The 16,445-nt window shown below is 39.8% G+C and overlaps 1 protein-coding gene across 5 annotated transcripts in view; it reads right to left on the minus strand.

Moving 5' to 3' along the window:
• The window catches only part of AFF2 (AF4/FMR2 family member 2), a 626,935-nt gene that overhangs the window by 120,903 nt on the left and 489,587 nt on the right, over nucleotides 1-16,445 (minus strand). The gene's annotated exons all lie outside the window — the stretch shown is intronic.

Genomic DNA, 16,445 nt, shown 5'->3' on the forward strand with positions numbered 1-16,445 from the left:
GTGAGTTTTCTTGGCATCGAGTTCCACCACAAAGTTAGGGATTGAAAGCAAGATGGGCAGAAGACAGATTCTCTTAAAAATGCAAGGACAAACTAGCATGCATATGGTTTGTTCATAACGTTTTGAGTGGTCAGAAAAAAATACAGGTTGTATGTGTTGTCTTTGAATGCCTAATATTTTCCAAGCACTTTTGATCGGACTTCATTCACCTGGTACTGGCCTCAATTTGATCACTGTACAGGGAAATGAATACTTCCAGGTAAGTGCTAAATTGGCCCTTTCAGGTAAAAGCCTCCCTAAAAAGATATTGACAAATGAAGAGCAGATTATCTTTCCTGGTAAACAATTAAGCCACCCACCTCCATGATGTTACCATCTGGAAACTGTTTTGAAATACTGTACTTTAAACACAGCCTGATTCTAGATTTTTCAAAGGACTACTTTCCATAGTGGCCAATTTAATAAAAAAAACTCTTCCTTTTAGAAAAATACAAATTTACACCTTGACTAACCAAGCTTCTAATGTATTCGTATCACCATCTTTACTTTGAATAAACATTTAAAGGGTGAGATCAATCTATTTGTTATTAAGAAATTGCCACAAAACTGAAATGAAGAGATTTTGTTTAGTAATAGGAAACTGTTTTTCTAGAAAGCAGAATAACAGCTGCTTAAAATCTAGAAAAGGTGGAAAAGCTGCTTCAAAGGTGGAAGAGTGGTGGTCTGTCATATACGAAGGGGGAGGGAGCTACAGGCCAGAGGGAGGAGGGGGACAAGGGGTTAGCAGAGAGATAGACTAGCTCAAGGTAGAGTGAGAGGTTGAGGTTGGAGAAGTGAAGCATGCGAGCTGGGTTGTGGTAGGAAATCAGCAAGGTAAGATGAGAGTGTGGAGAGAGCTGGTTGAGTGTTTTAAAGCCGATGATGAGTTTTTGTTTGATGCAGGGGAACCACTGGGAGTCTTTGATGAGTAGGGAGACATAATGATCCAGGCAGCAGAGTGAAGTATGGACTTGAGTGGGGAGAGAAAGGAGGCAGGGAGGTCGCAGAGGAGACTGATTCAGTAGTCCAGGGGCATAGGATAAGTGCCTGCATAAGTGTTTGGATGGAGAGGAAAGCATGTGTTTTAGTGATTTTGTGATGGTAAAACTGACAGGATTTGGTGACAGACTGAAAATCTGGACTCAATGAAAGAGACAAGGAGAGGAAAATGCCAAGGTTATGGGCCTGTGAAACAGGGGGATAATGATGCTGTCTAAAGTCAGGGTTTGGGTGGGGAGATATGGAATTCTGTTTTGGAAACATTTAGTTTGATGTGTTGGTGGGACAAATGTCTTCAAGGCAGAAGGAAATACAAGACAGCAGAGAAGGAGAGGTCAGGGATGGAGAGAGGTAAATTTGGGAATCATCCATGTAGAGATGGTAGGGGAAGCCATGGGGGAGAATGAGTTCTCAAGTGGATTGAGTGTAGTTGGAGAATAACAGGGACCCAGAACTGAGTCTTAAGGGACTCCCACTGTTAGAAGGGGGGAGGCAGAGGAGGAGTCTTTGAAAGAGACTGAGAAGGGGTGGTCAGAGAGCTAGAACCAGGAGAGGACAATGTCAGTGTCATCACAGTTGGGTAATGTTTCCAGAAGAAAGGGGTGGTCTACAGGGTCGAAGCCAATTGAAAAGATGAGGAGGATTAGTAGGGAGTAGAGGTCATTGGCTTTGGCAAGAATTAAGTGTCTGGTGACCAGAGAGAGAGATGTTTCTGTGGAGTGAAGAGGGTGTAACTAGAATGGAGAGAATTGGAGGTGAGAAAATAACGTCAACGTATAGACAACTCTGTCAAGTTGTTTGGAGAGGAATGGTAGGAGACAGATGGGGTGATAACTGCAGGGAGTCGTGGGGTCAAGTGTTTTTGTTTTTTTTTTTAGGATAGGGGTCACATGAGCATGTTTGAAAGTTTTGAAGAAGTCACTGGAAAGTGAACAGTTGAAGTTGGCCATCAGGGAGGGAAGAAGGAAGGTCAAGTGCTTTGATAAGGTATGAAGGATGAGGTCAGAGGTACAGGTGGAGGGGGTAGATTTTGTGATAATTATAGCAGATACATGAATGAGAAATAATTTATCCAACAATTATTCTAATGTAGCTATAAAACCATGTAGTAAATCTGCTTTCTCACCTGGTTTAATATTTTGACCCCTAGTTTGAAAAACAAATTATCATCTTGGACAATGAAGTGGGTCCTATTACTGTGAGGCAAAGACAAAGATAACTATTTTGAAAAAAATATAATATTCTGTATGTTCTTTATGTTTAAAAAGCACCATCATCATTAGCGTTTGATAACATATGAGGCGGGGGCCTTTGACTAGTTTCTTTTCTAGAAGAAAAAAGCCCTTTCAATCAAAGATTGGGACAGACCAAGACACATACTGCTTGCAGTTTGTTATATTCTTTATGACTACAGTGGATTTTCATTCATTCCAAAAAGAGCACAGTGAAGCAGCCCTTATAAAGATATGTTACCTAAGACATAACCTTTGTTATTTTCCTCCTCCTGGAAACATACTCTGTATTTTTCTTGATTTACTTCAGAAAATGGAGGACTATTTTATATAACATGTATATCTTCAGTTTTTTGTTTGTCATGGCTCCTTTATGAAGCCTTTGTCCATAGGTTTCGAAGGAAATAAACATGCATTCCTCTTTACAGGGCTATGTAATTTTCTGGTAAAATGCATTATTTTCTTATCATTTTCTTCAGTTCTCTAATAAAGTTATTTCAAATTATTCAATTTGTGACTGCCCTTGTGTAGTTGAAATGTCATGCATCTTCTCAAAGGGAGTTAAATCTCTACTAGAAGTTGAAAATGAAATCTATTTAAAAGACCTGAATTCTAACTGCTAAAGCATAATAAATTGCTCCATTTTAACTGTCCGAACAGTGCATATTTAGAATACAGGGGGACATATTTCATTAGAGTTTATGCAATTGTTCAGTCTACTCTTTCTACTATTTCACCCATCATCAATTGAGAGAACTTGTCAGAAAAAGTGATAGTTAATGGTGGTTAATGGAGACAAAATCCAATGATTTTGTTTCTATTTTGCTTCCCTCCCTCTACAAATAATGAAAGTATTACATGCACAATGCATATGTTATTTGCAGAAAAGGTTCCATTTCCTATGGTAGGTGAAATAAAGCTTTATCTGATTTATAAAGCAATCTCTATAAACCTACTTTTATGTTTTATTTGATTCTAGCCATTAGCTGGTGCTAGGAAGTAATTCTAAAATATATCTAATGGCAACAATGTCCTGTACCATGCCAAATTAATCTACATAAATCTATACTTGCTTTCAGGGAACTGAAATGGCAATACCAGCACACTGCACATACAAAGAAAAGAAATGGGTTCTAGCAATTCAACTTGTGGAATTTTGAGAAAATGCATACCTGTTGGATCGGCCAGCATTAATAAAGCCTAGTTTTCCAAGTTACAAAAACGTCTATATTAACTTCACTATTAACAAAAGTTTCTGGCTTAGGTATTAAATTTAAAAAAGCATCTCACTTTTACTCTTTTGTGGTTAATCTGAACTCAGAGAATTGGATTGTGAAACGGAACTGGATAGCTTTTTTATTATGATTATATTAGCTGTGTCAGTCAGAGACAATTAAGGCACTGCTTTAAAGATATGCTGATTTTCAAATCCAACTAAATTCATCCAGGTTTTTCTTTTAGGTGAATATCACCTCACGGATTTAATCCACATGACATGAGGAGGAGAAGGGTGCGTTGGCCTTAAGTAATCATACTTAGACTATGAGCCCCATGTGGGAAAGGGGCTGTGTCAACCTGAGTATCTTGTATCTATCCCAGTCCTGAGTGCAGTGCCCGGCACAGAGGAAGTCAGTAACAAATATCACTACTTTTATTATCTTTATCATAAGATCATCTGCAATTCCAAGCTTGATATTCATCATTTTTTAGTTTAATGAGACTGAAAGATAAAAAGCAAAATCTTCCATGGAACTGTCCATAGAGGGAGATGTCAATAAAAGTTGGAATGCATAGTATGACAGTGAACTAAATGCTTGGGGGAGCATAAAAGTGTTAGTACACACAGTCCCTGCCTTCAAGGAGCTTAATCAATGAATGGCATTTATTGAATGCTCACTGTGTGCTCAGCACTGTGCTAAGAGCTTGGTAGAGATGATTCAGCAGAGCTGGTGGACATGTTTCCCGCACACAATGAGCTTACAGTACAAAGAAGTACAGTATCTCTTGGAATCATAGATTAGTAAAGTTGGAAAACCTTCAGCAATCACCTAGGCAACCCCCCATTACAGACAGGTCAGTGCCTAATGTAAAGGGAAGATTTAGAAAAGTTCATGATGCCTTGATGTGCCAGTCACTGGTTTCTGAGCATCTTTGCAAATTTTAACAACTGTTCACTTAACCCTTCTCAGGCATACACCTTAGATTTTCCTTCCTATTTTTTTATAATCAGCTGGGGTAAATAATAATGCAAGGTTAGTGGTAGTCATGGTGGTGGTCGAAGGAGTAGTATTTATTAAGCACTTACTATGGGCAGAGCACTGTAGTAAGTGCTTGGGGAGAGTACAATACAACAGAATTATCAGGCACATTCCCTGCCTACAAGTGAGAGCTGTTGGCTAAATGGCACTCTTCTAAGCACATGGAAATACAACAGATGGTCGAAGGAGCAGTCTGGTCTCTGAATGAGGCCCACACATGCATCTGAGGTAGATTACCCCATATTTTGAAAGGCAGATCCGTGTGATTGCCTAAGGCACAGTTAACGTAATACCACTGATTGACTGCAGAAATCACCTCTATGCTTTAGCCTGTGAGAAGCAGGCCCCGTACAAAGCCACACACATCAATTCTAATTTATTCACTTTTCAAACTCGGGGACAATCTAGAATCCCTTTAGAGCCGGGATTTCAAAAAATGCTACTGTAGCTTTTGTCACTTGTATTTCAACCTGCAAGTATAAGGTTTTATAGGACCGTCAATTACTCTATCAGACTCTATGAATATGAATTTACAAGTCCCTTCAATAAATTAGGTACTTCTTGAGGGGAGGGACGGTCTACTTTCGAAGGTCTTAGCACAGTGCTCTACACACACTATAAGCTCAATAAACAACAGTGATTGATTGATTAATTTAGAGTGGTACCAGTTTCCTATTTACGCCACAGGAATACAAAGCAAATGGAAGATTAACTCATGGGGAGGTAGGTGTGGTGTATAAGTGATAGCAATAAAAATCTCAGTTTGCCTCAGGTTCATTTTGATGGTATGATAATCATTCATAAGCAATTTCTCAAGGAAGAAAATATCATCAAATGATGAGCAAAATAAAATGGTAATGAGAAGGGTGTTATTTACATAGTCCGGAAATGAGAATTCCTAATGTATTGATAAAAATAACAGACTTTTACAAACTTTCCAAGAAATATTTTTCTTGTAGATTCTATGATGCAATATTAATGACATGTTTTAAATGATTACAAGGAACAAGGAAAAGATATCAATTTCTTTTCAACAAATTCCTGAGCAATTTCAGCATTTTTTGAAATGCTAAAAACCTTACGAATTAATTATCAAGATTCAGATGAGAGTAAGATCTAATTAAATTTTCACATTACATGCTGCATTAATATTAATAAATTAGACAAGATTTCAGAACACTCTTCAAAGTATCAACCCAAAAATAAAAGGATCTGTTTTCACCTAAGCCAATGGTACAGTTCTACAGAGACCTCATCAAGGATACGTCTCATTTAGAACGTATTTACTGAGTAGATGCATCCTTGTGGAGAAGTGGAAGTGAGAGAAAGGGCAAGGTATGCAATTCTGGTCGGTGGGTGTTGAGAAGAAGGTTGGGGTGGTAGTAAATTGGTGGAGCAAGAAACATATGTAGAAAGAAAAAGATGGCCACGTGACTTTCAAGAAATGGCACTTATTGAGCACTTACTCTGTGCAGAACCCTCTACTAAGTACTTATGAGAGTAGTAAAATAGAGTAAGCAAACATGATCCTTGTCCTCAAGGAGTTTACCATCTAGCCAGGGATTTTGTTCAGTAAGAGTGAAGTATGACACATTTAAATCAATACGTAACTTTTTAGGATAGTTTCACAATAACTAAAGACGGTAGTACTCTCCCCAAAGATTATAAAGCAATGCTTCAGAATACATTTAATAATGTTAAATGGTGCCAATAATCTCAAAATAACACTTGGAAACTACTTACCTCTCTGCCTGAGGGCTAAATATGAATAATAGTGATAATTGAAAAATAAAATAATGACTATAGTCTAAGCATTTACTATGTGTCACTGTTCTAGGTGCTGGGGTAGATACAAGTTTATCAGGTTGTACAGAGTCCCTATCCCTCATGGGGCTCAGAGACTAAGCAGAAGGGAGAACAGGTATTGAATCCCCTTTTTACAGATGAGGAAAGTGAGGTACAGAGAGGTGAAATGACTAGCCTAAGGCCAACTGGCAAGAAATTGGCAATTTCTAATTCAGAAAGCAATTCCTGTATCTACCCCAGCGCTTAGAACAGTTCTTGTCACATAGTAAGTGCTTAACAAATACCACAATTATTATTATTATTTTTACTTTCCAAGTGCCGTTTCACAATTAAGTGCTTTGCTGAGTTCATATTGCCCCTGTAACACTGCAGATCAGTTGTGGAAAGGGACGAAGCTTTTACAAATCTGATCAGTATATTTTACACCACTTGCAATCTTTGTGTTAACTCTGCACAAGGAACTCTGTGCAGAAGTTCATTTTTCAACAACCACAAAACTCCCCTAGTTTCAAATCCTAGAGGATTCCCTGTGTCTATGCACCATGTAAACCTTAGGGAAGGGCAGGGTTGCAGTATTGGGATCCCGTTGAGAACAAGAACAACTGGGTTTGGCTGATGGTGAAACAGGGGCACTTGCAAATAATGAATGAGAATTAGTTGAAATAGCTTGTTATCAGTTTTTGGCTTTTCCTTCCCAGATTATGGCAGAAGTAGTTGGTGTTATATAAATAATTACTATTAATGATGAGGGAATCTGTCAAATATAAACTTGAGTTTTTCACTATATATATATATACATATATATCGTACTCTTTTTCTCTCACACACACACACATAATATGTGGTTTCAATTCATTCTTTTATTCAATAGAATTTATAGAATGCCTATTCTCTGCTGAATGGTAGGTGCTTGAGGGCATATAATAAAAGTATAAGACCAGCCCTTGAGAAGCTGGTGATCTAACAGATACAGGAATAGTCATTCTCTCTCAAATATGCAAAAAAATGGAAGCCATACAATATAAAAATATAAGCTATTATCATAAACAGATTTTTAAGTACATCAAATTGATCAAGTTTAATGTACATATTTGAGAATGACTATAGTTGATCTAAGTTATGTGGGTCATTCACAACACAGTTACGTAGCGGTTTACACAGTGTAATTTTTGGCTCAGTGGAAAGAGCACGGGCTTGGGAGTCAGAGGTCATGGGTTCGAATCCCGGCTCTGACACTTGTCAGCTGTGTGACTATAGGCAAGTCACTTAACTTCTCTGTGCCTCAGTTCCCTCATCTGTAAAATGGGGATTAAGATTGTGAGCCTCACGTGGGACAACCTCTTTACCCGTATCTACTCCAGTGCTCAGAACAGTGCTCTGCACAGAGTAAGTGCTTACCAAATACCAACATTATTATTATTATTATATTCATGTTACTTTACAATATGATAATGCAGCTTCACATTAGAAGTATATAATTTGGCAACATTTGCTAGAGTTTAAATTGGGTTTTCTTTCTTCCTGGAATCAAAAATTAGCAAAACTGATTTTAAACATGATTGAAATAAACCATATTGCCTCAGTTGAAATTTGCACTTAAAAATTAACTAAAACAAGACAGGGAAATTGTTTAAAGAGAACTACTGCCATGTCCCAGAAAAGTATTCATTTTGACAAATGACTCAAGAGTTCAGGGACTAAATTTACACCCAGAAAACTCAGAGCTTTATAAAGAATGACAAATCTCTGGAAAATGGGAATTATGTTATAAATATTACCCTAATAACTATCAAAAATTACAGCTACTTATCACACTATTAGACATTAAGATGTGAATATGTTTTCTATGTCCTTGAACATCTTCAGAAATATTTGGATGTATCATTCTCAAATTCACTAAAGGTAGAAAATTTCATTTATGCATATTTTACAATCTGATCCCAGAATTCTTCTTGCTTATCTCCTTGACTTAACACAACTCTTAACTAAATTTTTTAAAGGACATATTTTCCATTAAGGAAAGAAAAAGATTACTCTGTGGGGTCTAAAAAGAGATAAACTCCCCAAAAAGCAAACATTTTTAACAGTATATTTCTATTTTATGGAAATAGTCTCTTAAACTCAGTACTTATGAGTTAGGGAAATAGTACCTTGGTGACTTATTTTTCATAGTTCACTCAGCAATATGTTTACTAAACTGTTGTTACTACTCCAGCTTACACATTTTGCTATATAGAGTGTATCACAAAAGTGTCTCTTCTGAGACTATTGAAAAATGTCATTTAAATGTTTTTTAGCTTTCCCTCCTGGCAAGACCAAGCTTAATATTCACAAGGTTCACGGTCAAGTTCGATCATAATTATTTCCAGAAATCACAGGGTGTTTTTTTTTAAAGACATTAGCCACAAATATGCAGGATCATGAAATTTCAAACATGTTTCTTCTCACTCAACTGACTGGCCCTAATTAAAGGACAGTTAGAGCAGGGAGTGAACCTTTAAAAATCATTTTATCTATTTCGTTTTAAAAAAATCACCTCCACTGACATCAGGGTAGTTTGATAGGACTCATTTGCATAGCTAATGAACAAAGCACTCCAGTAAAATAAATATTATGATAGCCTGTCTCCTCCTGCAAAAGGGTGATTCTTTAAATCTGTGACAAGTCAGGATTAGAGTTTTTGAACAATTCCTCTTGGGCTCAGGAGGCTTGGGTTCCTATACCCAACTTCAGCAACTAATTCAGGCTATGCCTCTGTGAATGCTCTTCTAGACTGAGAGCTCGTTGTGGGCAGGGAACGTGTCTACTGACTGTTTTACTGTACTCTCTCAAGAGCTTAGTACAGTGCTCTGAACATAGTAAGTGCTCAATAAATATTATTGATAATGCTCCAGGGGTGGAAGTAAACCGGAATAGCTGCTTGTCAGCTATGTGACTGTGGGCAAGTCACTTCACTTCTCCGTGCTTCAGTTACCTCATCTGTAAAATGGGGATTAAGACTGTGAGCCTTGTGTGGGACAACCTGATGACCCTGTATCTACCCCAGCGCTTAGAACAGTGCTCTACACATAGGAAGCGCTTAACAAATACCAACATTATTATTATTATTAGACTGGATCCCAGTTCTGGTTGAAGAAAAAATTAATTATGGAACGGCAGTTCTAGTATGGTCACCCTCCCAGCCTGGGGAGGGGAGGATGGGGTGCGGGGGGGGTGGGGCAGCATCTCCTCCCCCATGGACCTGGACCGGGAGGGGCTGTGGCACTCGACTCTACCCCTAGCCCCTACTTCCTCTTGGTTACCAGCAGCCACAGCTGGAGATAGAGCCAAAGTGGCTGTTACATTCTAAGCCTTCTGCTGGCAGGACCTGGGGATACTGGGGAAACGGAAGTCAAAATAATTCTAATAATGATACAGTTTGGTACCCAATCTTCCAGCTAACTTTACCATCTCACTCAACACTAAAAATTCAACATATCCAAGACTGAATTCCTCATTTTCTTTCTCAAGCCCTCTCCTCTTCCCTGCCTTTTCCATGAGTGTGTTAATAGCCCCAACTTCCCTGCCTTTCCCATCACGGAGTTAATAGCAACATGTTTCCTTGTTCACAAGCTCGCAACCTAGACCTTATCCTTGATTCGCCTCTCTCTTTAATTCCATATATTCAGTCAGCAAATCTTCACAACATTTCCAGAACTGGCCCCATTCTCTCCTTCCAAAGTGCCACCATACTGGTCCAAGCATTTGTGCATCAGCCTCTTAACTGACCTCCCTGCCTCCAGCCTCTACCCTCCTCTACCCTCTTCAGTTCATTCCTCACTCTGCTACCTGTATCTTTTTAATACCAATCAACCCATATCCCTCTATTTCTCAAACGCTTTCAATGGGTGCCCACCTCTCTCCCCATCAAGCGGAAACTCCTCACCCTTGGCTTTAAGGCCCTCAAAGAGATCTCTCCTGGCTATGTACCCTCACTCCCCTCTTACTATGACTCGGCTGCCCCATTTCACTCCTCTAATGCCAACCTACTCACCGTGCCTCACTCTAATCTCTCTCACTGTTGCCAACCCTGGAGAGGTAGAGAAGCAGCGTGGCTCAGTGGAAAGAGCCCAGGCTTGGGAGTCAGAGGTCATGGGTTCGAATCCATGAATCGTCAGCTGTGTGACGGTGGGCAAGTCACTTAACTTCTCTGTGCCTCAGTTACCTGATCTGTTAAATGGGGATTAAGACTGTGAGCCTCATGTGGGACAACCTGATTAACCTGTATCTACCCGAGCACTTAGAACGGTGCTCTGCACATAGTAAGCACTTAACAAATACCAACATTATAGAGAAGCAGCATGGTTCAGTGGAAAAGAGCATGGGCTTCGGAGTCAGAGGTCATGAGTTCGAATCCCGGCTCTGCCACTTGTCTGCTGTGTGACCTTGGGCAAATCACTTCACTTCTCTGGGCCTCAGTTCCCTCATCTGGAAAATGGGGATGAAGACTGTGAGCCCCACGTGGGACAACCTGATTCCCGTGTCTACCCCAGCGCTTAGAACAGTGCTCTGCACATAGTAAGCGCTTAACAAATACCAACATTATTATTATTAGGTTTGGGAGTCAGAGGTCATGGGTTCGAATTCTGGCTCTTCCACTTGTCAGTTGTGTGACTGTGGGCAAGTCACTTAACTTCTCTGGGCCTCGGTTACCTCATCTGTAAAATGGGGATTATGACCATGAGTCTCACAAGGGACAACCTGATCACCCTGTATCTACCCCAGAGCTTAGAACAGTGCTCTGCACATAGTAAGCGCTTAACAAATACCAACATTATTATTATTATTATTATAGGATTCTCATATGATAGTAAGATGAACTGAAATGGGATTAACACAAACATCAAAAACTAGGTTCTAAATCCCAATGCCACACGTTGTTGGAGATCCGACTTGTCAAGAGAGGGGTTTAAGTACCATATTGAAGTCTTATAAAGATCCAAAGAAAACTTTTCACGTGTTGCAATTGATAACTCCATAAATCCCACATGGACTAGATGACCATCCCAAATGACTTTGGGGGAAACGGAATGAAGTTCATAAGTTTTTGCTCACTCTGATGAAGACCCTTCCTCTGAAGGACTTCGTACTTTCTCTGAGGACCTTGTACTTGGCACTTGGCCAAATTTCTCCTTATTTCATATCATTATTATTATTAATAGAATTATTTTGACGTCCGTTCCCCCATTACCGCTGCACTACAAAGGGAGGAGCTTGGGATCTGGGGGAGGGGCACGTTTGCAAGGAAGGCTCATAAAAGATGATGCAGCAGCTGATCTCTAGGAGGCAAAATATCAACTCACCCTTTCTTAACCCGAAGGAACCTTTACCATTGTCCCTAACTTGCCAAGGCATTGAGAGACTTGGGGAAAGTAACATTTATCATTCTGAATCCAATCTACTGCAATCTGATTTATATTTTTCCCCCTTAGAGTGCCGGTAGATAACTGTAAGGCTAGTAAGAATCAGGCAAAACATTTGTGATGTCTCTGTTGATCTCCTCCGCAGGGTTAATGAAAACTAACCTATGATTTAAAACTGGCCACCATCTGCCCCTTGCATCTCTATAGGTTGTCTATTTTAGACCTTTAACAGTCCTTCGCTGAGCTTGTCTTTATTATGCAACTTGGCTTCCTGCCACATTGAATATCACAGTCCCTTTTGAATACTATAAATTGGGCTGAAGCTGATTTGAATTTCATGCTGAAATCTGCTTTACTTCAAATCACAGATTATTTTTAAACTAAAAAAAAAAATCTATCGAGATATAATCTTTTTGTTCTTCCTCTCTTTCTCACTCTTTTAGAAGAGGAAAAGGCAGATTATTCCAATTAAGAGGCTGTCACAGACAATTGTAAGCAACCTTTTTTCAGAGTTCATTGCGGCAGCACGGTTCTAAGTTTCTTAGTGCTTCTGTCAGGATCTAATTTTCAAGGTACTGTTGCCATGGTAGCAACTTGGAATTTTAATCCAGTGCTAAAGGTCAAGACAGGTCACCAGTTTCAGTTCCTCTTCAATCTCAGAATAAAAAGCCACAAAAAAAGCACTGAGATAAAGGTATGACCCACACAAGAAATTATATTCTCTAATACAGTGAAACTTTAAAATAAATGATTTGTATGTGTCTTCAAATCTGTCTAGAGCTGTTTAAAAAGATGCTAAATCAAATATGATGAACACTAATTTAAATTCCTAGCCTTCCTTTGAGAAAGATATATGCACGCATACGCAGATATAAATCTACACCTCTATGTCTCTCTATTTTCAGAATATAGTTACCACCAATAAATGAACTACCAATATCCTTCTGGCAAATCAGTGACCTACTCAAGTTATGCCTCACTGTGAACAGTATACAACTATTCTAGAGTATTACACTTGGGGAAACAGCGCAGACTGGTGACCGAGGACCTGTGTTCTAATCCTGTCTTTGCCGCTTTTCTGTTCTGTGACCTGGGGCAAGTCACTTGACTTCTCTGGCCTCAGTTTCCTCATCTGTAAATCGGGGAAGAAACGCTTGTTCTACCTACTACTTAGACTGTGAGCCCTAAGTAGGACGGGGGCTGTGACTGATCTGATTATCTTTTATCTATTCCTGTGCTTAGTACAGGGCGGGACATGCAGAACATATTTTTCACAAATACAACAATTACTATTATTATTTAACTGACATCCCATCAGAATCCTACTAAAACAATTTGCATATAAGCATAACTTCTCAAATTATATCCTGCCTTAACTACTGCATCAGTCTCCCGGTCTCCTCTGTCTCCCCGCTCCAGTCCATTTTTCACTCTGCTGCCTGGATCATTTTTCAATAAAACCATTCAGTCCATGTCTCCCGACTCTTCAAGAACCTCTGGTAGTTGCCCATCCATCTCTGCATCAAACAGAAACTCCTTACCTTTGGCTTTAAAGCATTCAATCACCTCAAGAAACTACTCACACCTCAGGATCCCTGTCAATGGGCAAAGAAGTCAATCCCTCATCTAGGGACATCAGCTGGAACAGTTGATTACAGAACTAGGAACGAGGCAGGGAGGAAGGGGAAGAATAAACTTCGGAGCCACAAGGTGAGGCGAGCGCTTGCCACGGTATTGGCATGGAGAAGCAGCGTCGCTCAGTGGAAAGAGCACGGGCTTGGGAGTCAGAGGTCATGGATTCTAATCTTGTCTCCACCACTTGTCAGCTGTTGTGACTTTGGGCAAGTCACTTGACTTCTCTGGGCCTCAGTTACCTCATCTGTAAAATGGGGATGAAGACTGTGAGCCCCAGGTGGGCCAACCTGATTACCTTATATCACCCCCTAGTGCTTAGAACAGTGCTTGGCACAAAGTAAGCACTTAACAGATGCCATCGTTATTATTAATATTATGAACCTGTGCAAAAGGTGATGTTTGTCAGAAGGCCAGTTTTCATTAGGGTGAATTAATTAGAAAAAACCTGTGGAGGACATGCTCCCTGAAGAGATGTGAAAGGTAGGAGAGAAGTCATTCAAGTGCAATAACTCCTGGGTTTAACTCACCGGGAAGTACCAGATCAGCAGCAGGTGGCTCTCACTAGTACTTTGTTGTACAATGACAGTTGCTGTTGAAACCTATTATACAACTAAGCACTAATTTTTTGTTTATAGTCAAAGAGAGTGCATAAGTAATCTGTGAGTAAGGAACCAGCCAATTTAATAGACCACTCTGGTCCTTAAGGGACCTACACTATTGTAAGCTTACTTTTTAATGGTATTTGTTAAGTGCTTACTATGTGCCAGGCACTGTACTAAGTGCTGGGGTAGCTACAAGCTTAATCGGGTTGGACACAGTCCATGTCCCACATGGGCCTCACAGTCTTAATCCCCATTTTACAGATGAGAGAACTGAAGCACAGATAAGTCAAGTGACTTGCTCAAGGTCACACAGCAGACACGTGGCAGAGCAGAGATTAGAATACAGGTCCTTCTGACTACCAGGCCCATGCTCTATCCATTAGGCTGCACAGAGTTCTCTGAATACAGTAATTGATCAATAAATGAATACCACTGATTGATAAGGGAGGGAGCAGGCATGAGCAATGCCTTCAAAGCTTTGCAAATAATCTCCAGTGTTGGACTGGCTAGCTGAACCTCAAACACTCCCCAAGCCTTTGGGACTTACAAAAGCTAAGAGTCACAGGATGTTGGCAGCCAACTACTGGAGAAATCTCAGGGTGTACTAATATAGAATGCCATGAGAGTTTCCCTGACCTCTCTGTAAATCTGCCAGGGAAAAAGGATCTTGGGTGTGTGACCTCAAAAGTGACGTGAACTTTTACTTGTGCTGACCACACATGATAGGTTTGCTTGTGAAAGTATTCAAACTAATAAATTGCTGTCTTGGAAACACTGAAAATATCCTTTAATCTAATTATTGCCTTTCAATTGGTATCTTCTGGACAAAAAAGAGGTTTAGTTCATTACCATCATTTCACAATGTGATTATTTTCTTAAATCTGGACTAATACTATTTCTAATGAGGTAGTTTTAGAAATGGTGAAATGACTCTTCAAGTATCTTAGGAACACATTTAGTATGAATATTTCCTAAATGTGACAGTTTAATATGCTGCAAGACGACCTATCATGTCCATATATTTTCTATAACTGTTCCATTTCTAAGAAGCGATTCCTATCTCTTTCCCTGTTCATACATACCAAGAAGTTAACAAACCTTCCTAACAAAGTTTTGGAAATAAGCAAAGTTTAAAAATTTGTCTCCCACTTCTAATATGGCCTTGTGTCTTCACCAGCAGCAACAACAAATCAACCAATTCCCCCGATTAGACTGTAAGCCTGTCAATGGGCAGGGACTCTCTGTTGCCTATTTGTACATTCCAAGCGCTTAGTACAGTGCTCTACACATAGTAAGTGCTCAATAAATACTACTGAATGAATGAAAGAATGAACCAATTCAAAGAACCCTCCCTAGTTGGGGACATCAAGAGAGGGGAACACTTTGCTCCAGCTTTTTTTTTTATGGAACTTAGATTTCTGATGGTGTGAGCCTGAAAGAATAGAATACAAAGATACATAGATTGTGAGCACCATGACGAACAGAGACTCTTTCTAATTCCCACCTGTGTATTCTCACCCAGCGGTTAGTACAGTGCCCGGCTTAATTAATCAATCGATGGTATTTATTGAGTGCTTACTGTGTGCAGAGCACTGTTCTGAGTCCTTGGGAGAGTACAATACAACCAAGTTTGTATATATCTTACTGGCCCATAGGAAGTTTATAGTCTACAGGGGAGGCAGACATTAAAATAAATTATGGATATGGACATATGAGCTGCGGGGCTGAGGGTAGGGTGAATATCAAGTGTGTAGTCCGGGGAAGGCCTCTTGGAGGAGATATAATTTTAATAAGCCTTTTAAGGTGAGGAGAGTGATGATCTGTCAGGTATGAAGGGAGAGAGAGTCCCAGGCCAGAAGGAGGATGCTGGCAAAGGGTTGGTGACAAGATGGAGGTACAGTGAGTAGGAAGGCTTCAGAGGAGTGAAGTGATATTCTGGGTTGTTGTAGGAAATCAGCAAGGTAAGGTAGGAGGGGACAAGGTGATCGAATGCTTTAAAGCCTATGGTAAGGAGTTTATTTATGCAGAGGTGGATGGGCAACCATTGGAGGTTCTTGAGGAGAAGGGAAACCTGGACTGAAAGTATCGGTACATTGCCTGAAACATTTCTGAAAGCTGACCTAACACTATTACTATGTTTTATATTTTGGAAGGGATCCCTCTGTGGAGGGAACAGGTTTAATTACAGTATAAAAACTAATTTAGTTCAGATTCGTCCAAAATTTTGGAAGACATGGTATTAACCCATTTCTTTTCCATTTACCCTCACTACTGCCACGAAAGGATACGAATTACGGTATTTGTTAAGTGCTTAATATAATAATCATGGTATTCGTTAAGCACTTACTATGTGACAGGCACTGTAATAAGCACTGGGGTGGATACAAGTAAATTGGGTTGGACATAGTCCCTGTCCCATGTGAGGCTTGCAGCCTCAAACCCCATTTTACAGATGAGGGGACTGAGGCCAGA

Source organism: Ornithorhynchus anatinus, chromosome 6 (genome assembly GCF_004115215.2).
Source record: "Ornithorhynchus anatinus isolate Pmale09 chromosome 6, mOrnAna1.pri.v4, whole genome shotgun sequence".
In the NCBI taxonomy this organism is placed as follows: domain Eukaryota; kingdom Metazoa; phylum Chordata; class Mammalia; order Monotremata; family Ornithorhynchidae; genus Ornithorhynchus; species Ornithorhynchus anatinus.